Source organism: Stegodyphus dumicola, chromosome 4 (assembly GCF_044657685.1).
Source record: "Stegodyphus dumicola isolate Sdum_Otavi_A_Nest chromosome 4, ASM4465768v1".
NCBI lineage: Eukaryota > Metazoa > Arthropoda > Arachnida > Araneae > Eresidae > Stegodyphus > Stegodyphus dumicola.
The window spans coordinates 244,089,303-244,096,177 of record NC_140771.1 but is presented as its reverse complement, the minus strand read 5'-3'; the positions used below and the strand labels follow the sequence as shown (position 1 = coordinate 244,096,177).

Genomic DNA, 6,875 nt, shown 5'->3' with positions numbered 1-6,875 from the left:
AAGGAAACATTTTCACTGTACGAAAAAGAAAACATTTTTACTGTACGAAAAAGAAAACATTTTCACTGTACGAAAAAGAAAACATTTTCACTGTACGAAAAAGAAAACATTTTCACTGTACGAAAAAGAAAACATTTTCACTGTACGAAAAAGAAAACATTTTTACTGTACGAAAAAGAAAACATTTTTATCTCCAGCACGCGAGACTGTGTATAGGAAATTCTTTCAAATTATATTGCGATATTTCTGCTGAATTGAATTTAATGGTTTAAGTGCGAAGAACATGATATTTAATAAATAAAGGTAACACACAAAAACGTTAAAAAACGTCCGTTTGGGGGTAATATAAAATCTGATGGCTTTCAAATTTTTATTTTTTATATTTAAAAATTTTTTACGTATACCATTCAGACGCAGTGTATGCCAAAAGAAGTTATTTTCATAGACAAATTTCCTTCATCTGGTAAAGTTCACGCCTTTGAGCAGTAAACTAATCAGCGAAAGCTGTTTTGATGAACCAAGTATGTCGATGACTTATCGGACGTCAAAGAATTTCGCAGTCTACAAGTCGATAACTTCGTAGCTTCCACAATAGAAAACGCAGGCGTGCCATCCCTTTCCAGTATCTTGCCTGATGTTGATACGCGATGCAAGTAAAGTGCAATAGATGAAAATGAGGCCAAGAGTTTATCTAAATGACCCACTTGAAATGCATACTTGGGTAAAGTTCGATGCACGTGCAGTTCGTTACTTGCTTCATCCTCTTCTCCGAATTTATTTGAAAGAATTTACAAAAGGGTGAAATATAATTTCGCAAAGTTATCCCTCGACACTTTACGATGAGTTATAAACCTGTTTCATTCCTAAATGGTCGCACTCTGCCGTTGCCAAAAAATCATTTTTATAAGTGGTACTACATTGAATAAAAACTGCTTTTGATTAACTCTTTCGCATCGAAGTCGCCCGTAGCGCCCGTTCATTCAGGCAACGGCAAACCGCCCCAACGCCTGGTTTATTTTCTATTTAGTTCTTTCCCCTTCACGTTAGTGTATGGCTCATTGGTTTCGCGAGTTGTTAAAAGACATGTCAATCATTCTTTTGAAGCAAATAAAGTAGAAATACGGAAAGCTATTGACGTTCGCAGGTGCAATCCGGCCCTAAGGTGAAACTGCACACAATGGATCTACCAGGCAGGGGGAAAGGAAAACTATTCCAAGACAAATTCGTAAACACGGGCGTTTTCGATGTTTGTTGAAAACAGATTTGGTCGTCTCTCGATGCGAAAGAGTTAAAGTTCTTAAATTCTTTAAAAATACTATGGTATTCAGTTTTGCAACTAACAATGAAACGCTAGGCCTTCCACTGCAAAACGCTTGTTAATTCATGAACACTTATAAGCTATTTCCCCTGCCTTCTTAGCGTGCCTTCGCAGTGTGGTGGTCTGCACGCTGGGCGCGTATTCCAGAGGTCCGTGGTTCGATTCCCGGCGAAAGCGTTGCTCATTTTTCACTTCTCCTGCTTCCAAAAAAATACCTAATGTCACTACGCATTCACTAATTATATACACTAATAATACACACACACTCACAATAATGTAGGCACACAACAAATTAGAAAAATTTAAATTGAATAATTATAGAAAAATCTATTATTCCAGAGGGATAATAATATATTCATAAAAAAACAGTTGTATTTTTCATTAGTTTTTCAATTAACTTGTTATTAATTTAGGCAAATTAATTAGCCCGTTTTAAAGTGTTTGCGATATCCACAATTCACCCATTTTCGAATCTTAACAAATACTTTGATGTTTAATTGAATGGTTAACTTTTAATTTGTTATTAATTAAAACAAATTAATTAGCCCGTTTTAAAATGTTTGCGATATCCACAATACACCCATTTTTGATTCTTAACAAATACTTTGACGTTTAATTGAATGATTATTTACTTAAATTGAATTAATTATCTTTTAATTAATTAACTTTTAATTTAACGTTTAATTGAATTGATTAACTTTTGATTGAACTTGCAGATTCATTATATAAATGCCAATTTTTTACAATGTTATTTTTATACTTAAAATAATTTTAGTTAACGTGCTTAAAAAAGAAAGCATGAATTAACTTTAGAGCACCGTCCAATAGGAAATTTTACAAACGCCTGTAAATGTTGTTTCTTTGTCGATATTCAACCCTTTCAGTACAGCTACATTTCAGGGTCAGCAAACGATTGATGCAAGAACTAAGCAAACGAAGTTACCACCAGTCAACTTGGGTGCATTTTTTAGTCGTTGACTATTTAGATATTTAAAATAACAAAAAACAGAATGAGTTATTAATGATTTATTAAAATACATACCCAATATGGAAAAATTATTCGAGAATGATGCCCCAAGTATTAGATTTGTTTTAATATTATTTAAGTTATATTTCTCGTTACCTTTCTGATTTGTATGACTATATTTTTGTAAGGTAAGAAGGCAAGTATAATTAATGAATTTATAACCCAACAGAAATAATTTAAGCCTTATAAATATGTGTATGAAAATTTGGAAAATACTTTTTACAAACTATCTGTAAATATGGCTGTTAATTTAACAAACTCAGTTCAAATAGATGCTGTACGCAAGTCTCGCGTTATTTATAATTATCTTATTATAGTCATTAAAACAGAGAATTATGATAACTATTAAACTTTTATTTAAATTTACAAACAAAAGAAATGCAGCGAATATTCTATACAGTTGAATACCTTTATGAATATCAGATTGTTAAAATAATCTCATTTTTCGTATTTTTCCGTTGAAACGGGACTAAAATCTATTTGGATAAAAGCTATAATTCTCTAACGTGGCCATCAAAAGTCGGAATAAATATTAAAAAAAATTGAATAATGCGTTTCTGAGTAGAAATTTCGAAATGCTACGTAAAATTTATTTCCATTAATTTATTAAAGGCAGTTTCCATTAATTTGTTAAAGGTTTAGCTACGCACTTTAGTTTACACTTTTTTTAATGTTATTTTTTAAAATGCGGATTAGCCAGACGTCGACCTATAACCCTCCTTGGAGTTTGGAAAGCCGTTCGAGAGGAATGGGATAAACTCCCTCTTCCGATACTACAAAAGCCATTATTGTCTTGGAAATTACAGTGTAGAAAGATAGCGAAGAATAAGGCTTATCAAACAAGATATTTAAAACGCAAAATTTTAATTAAAATATTTCTTTAAATGCAATGAAAATCGTCTAAAAAATGTACGAACAACATCTGTTCTTTAACTAATATGAATCTAACTGGAAAGTCTACAGAACAGGTTTAGAACAAATTTTGAAACGAAGATAATGAACTTGGCGTTATCGCAAGCAAAACCAGGAAAAGAAGTATTTGTTTATTTCTTGGACATTAAATTTGATTGAGCGTAAAGAGATTAAGTTAGAATTATTTAAATAATTTACGACACATTTAAGGCGTGCAAAGAGTATAAGGTATTTCTCCCACTTCCCTAGCGTGCCTTCGTGGTGTAACGGTAGCACGCTGGGCCGGTATTCCAGAGGTCCGTGGTTCGATTCCCGGCGAAGGCGGTTGCATATTTTTCATCTCTCTGTCTTCCAAAAAATGCTAATGTCTCTACAGTGGCGCCCGAACTAAAAAGGTTGTGGATGATGATTCTCCACACCCAGGATTTGGCGACTAGGTCCCTTAAAACCCTAGTCACCCTTTAAAAAGGGGAGTATATAAGGTATTTCTCCCACTTCTCTAGCGTGCCTTCGTGGTGTAACGGTAGCACGCTGGGCCTGTATTCCAGAGGTCCGTGGTTCGATTCCCGGCGAAGGCGGTTGCATATTTTTCATCTTTCTGGCTTCCAAAAAATGCTAATGTCTCTACAAGAGTATAAGAAATATTTAGTCAGTTACAGAAGCAATAATGATTCTTATTTTTATCATAAGCTTTTAGTTACGGAATTTCATTTTTTAATTAATGCTTCGTTGTGATTATACTACCGTATGCGAGTGACAATCATTATTACATGCTACTCACGTTTAGATTTAGGTTCAGTTCTATTCTACTAGTCTTAGCTCTTGACACAATATTCAGTCAGACAAGAAAATTATGCAAATTTAATAGAAAGCGACGTAGTTTTAAAACAGGAACTTAATCTTTGTTGTAAGATTTGTAAGGTTTATTTAATTTGCTTAACCAGTTATTTTTTATGTTCAAAATTTTTACTGTCACTTCTCTTTTTCTCTTTTCCCGCCAGCATACTAATTAGCTCGCGCGTATTTCAGTTGAGGTTTGAGACGTAAGTCAGAGCGTATTTTGCCTGGTAAAGGCCACGTTGCTAGGTGGACTATTCTAAGATAAGAATTCCTGTCATCGGCTATGCATTATAATTGCCGCACGTCGGTGAAGCCTTAAGAGCCAACTTCGCGATTAATTTACTCTGCGTAGCCTTTGGCTATTAGCTATTTAGATTTAGATTTATACTGAAATTCTGTTTTGAGTTTTTGCCATAAATGCTGGCTGATTTGTAAGCACTAGATGACCCTTTTGTTCAAGTTATTTTATTTTAAAATAAAGGGTCTTTTACATATTTCTCAAGTCTCCGTAATACTTTAAAATAGCGATAATTAGCTTACTTACTGAGGTTATAAGGATTTATTTAATTTTACTAAGCAGTTATTTTAATGACTCTTGCTGTCTTTTTCGCTTTCCATTTCCCTGCCAGAATGCTAATTTCTAGTTCTTGTATATTCCAATGAGGTAGAAAGGAGACAGTATTTAAAGGAATGTTTTATAGGGTAGAATCAGAGCGTGTGCAGCCGCTTTTGCTAATTGATTCGCTTGAGAGTAGTATGTCTGCGGCTTCGCGTTATTCTCGGCATTAGGCTTGTCGCGCCGAATTTAGGTCTGAGCCAATTTGTGCGTTTGGTGTGTGTAGCCTTTCAGTTAACGTAACTTAGTTACAATTTAAAATTCCTTTTCTTTTGATTTAGGCCAAAAATGCTGGCTGTTTCTGTGAGCATGAGTAGTGCCTTTTGTTAAACTTTTATCCGAGTTAAATGAGAAGTCTTTTACAACCTTTCCACGTTGCTGTCATAATTTCAAGACATAGTCACAGGTCACTTACGTCTTTAGAGTTCTCGTCTAATTTTTGCTACCAAAGAAAAGGAAACTCTATAAGGTTTCGTCAAAAGTTACATTTAGTGAAAGGCTAATAACTGTTGGAGATTTTTCATCTCTGACTAAGCGTTTCTTCCCAGCTGCGATTGTGTATGGCTAAAATTTTTTTATTAGCTGTGCCGTAGTAAGTGTTTTACAAATTTTACAAGTGTACAACCATGTGCTGTGTTTTTGATTCAGAATTCTTATTGAAAAATGATTTGAATCTTATCGGCCAGGCCTTCGTCTAATAATCTTTTGTAAAGATAAGTCAATTGTCTTAGTTTGTGTTATCATTGTGCAATCCACCAGAAATGGATAAATAAATATTTATTAGCCAAAAGGGACGTTAATCCCAAATGGGATATGAATCTTGAAACGGCATTTTGCGTCAAAGCACTTTAATACTCTGTATCACTTTTCAAACTGTTGCCATAAAATATTATCTCCGTGTATTATATTTAAAGGAATTAAATAATCAAGAATTTGTATGAATATATGTATGTTTGGGGGAAAACAACGGTACCTAGAGTCATCCAGTTTTGGACAGCGTAATCTTCCGCCGAACATGGGCACCTGAAAGCCCGAATTTTGAATTTCGAATTTGTTTTATTATCTATTTCATATTTTGCAAAACTTTAACGAATTTTTGATTAAAAACTCGACAATTTCAAATCGAGCAGTGGCAACACTGTAAAGAGTAAAACACTTTTATCTCTAGCGCGAGACTGCCTATCGGAAATTCTAAAATATTATTATTTTTAAACGTTTTGTGATTTTCCTGAATCGAATTTTATGGGGCGTACGCTCCAAGAACAGGATATTTAATAAATAAAGTAAATACACAAAACGTTAATAAAAACACAAAAATGTTTTGTAAAGCCATCTTAGTAAGAAAAATGAACATCGATACGATAAAGTGAAGAAAGATTTTAAAAAAAATATGCCAACACTTAACGCTACATGGGAAATTCTAAACGCATACTGCTATGCTGCTTTTAAAACTTTTCAAATTTTGCTGCTGAATTGTATAGATGTAGATTGTAGAACAAGATGATGCTTAATAATAAAACTCAAAAAATCTGATGTGTACACCACGACTTCCTTGTACGGAATATTAAATTATACGCATTTTTTCTTGCATTTAATTTAAGCTTATTGGATTGAATTAAATCTACTTCGCCGACAGCGCATAATCCACAATAGAATAAATGCATTGTTTAAAATTCACTCTAGTATTTGTTTACCATAGCGACACTCTGGCGCTAGATTCACTTAACAGTATTATATTTCGTACATATTATAACTCATAATGCACAAAATTTATATTCTGTAGCAATCTTGCTTTCAGCAAGATGAAAGGAGGTGAGGATATCAGGTTCAATGTTTCTTCTTACCTTCTTCGGAAACATACAATGACCTGACTAGAACAGAGAGCTTACTAAAGCTATGTTCACTAATTGTAGTAAGTAGACAGGATACAGACGAAGGGTATACAAAACCCTTTATTTTTTTCTTTATATACAATGACTTCCGTACTTCGGAATACAATGACCCTCCACTCGGGGTCTAACTTAAAAGATATCAAAATAAAACTAAACTCTAATTTAACTTTAGAATAAGATTGGCCTTATAATAACAGAAAGCGTATGTAGCACAGAGACTGTGAACACTACAATACGTTTAATTTATCAAGAGGATTAAAACCTCTGGCC

The 6,875-nt window shown here is 33.6% G+C and overlaps 1 non-coding gene across 1 annotated transcript; it reads left to right on the top strand.

Moving 5' to 3' along the window:
- The first annotated feature begins 3,763 nt into the window (after positions 1-3,763).
- TRNAT-UGU (transfer RNA threonine (anticodon UGU)) lies at positions 3,764-3,835 on the top strand. Its single transcript has one exon. It is a non-coding gene; the product is annotated as a tRNA-Thr (tRNA).
- The last annotated feature ends 3,040 nt before the right edge of the window (positions 3,836-6,875 follow it).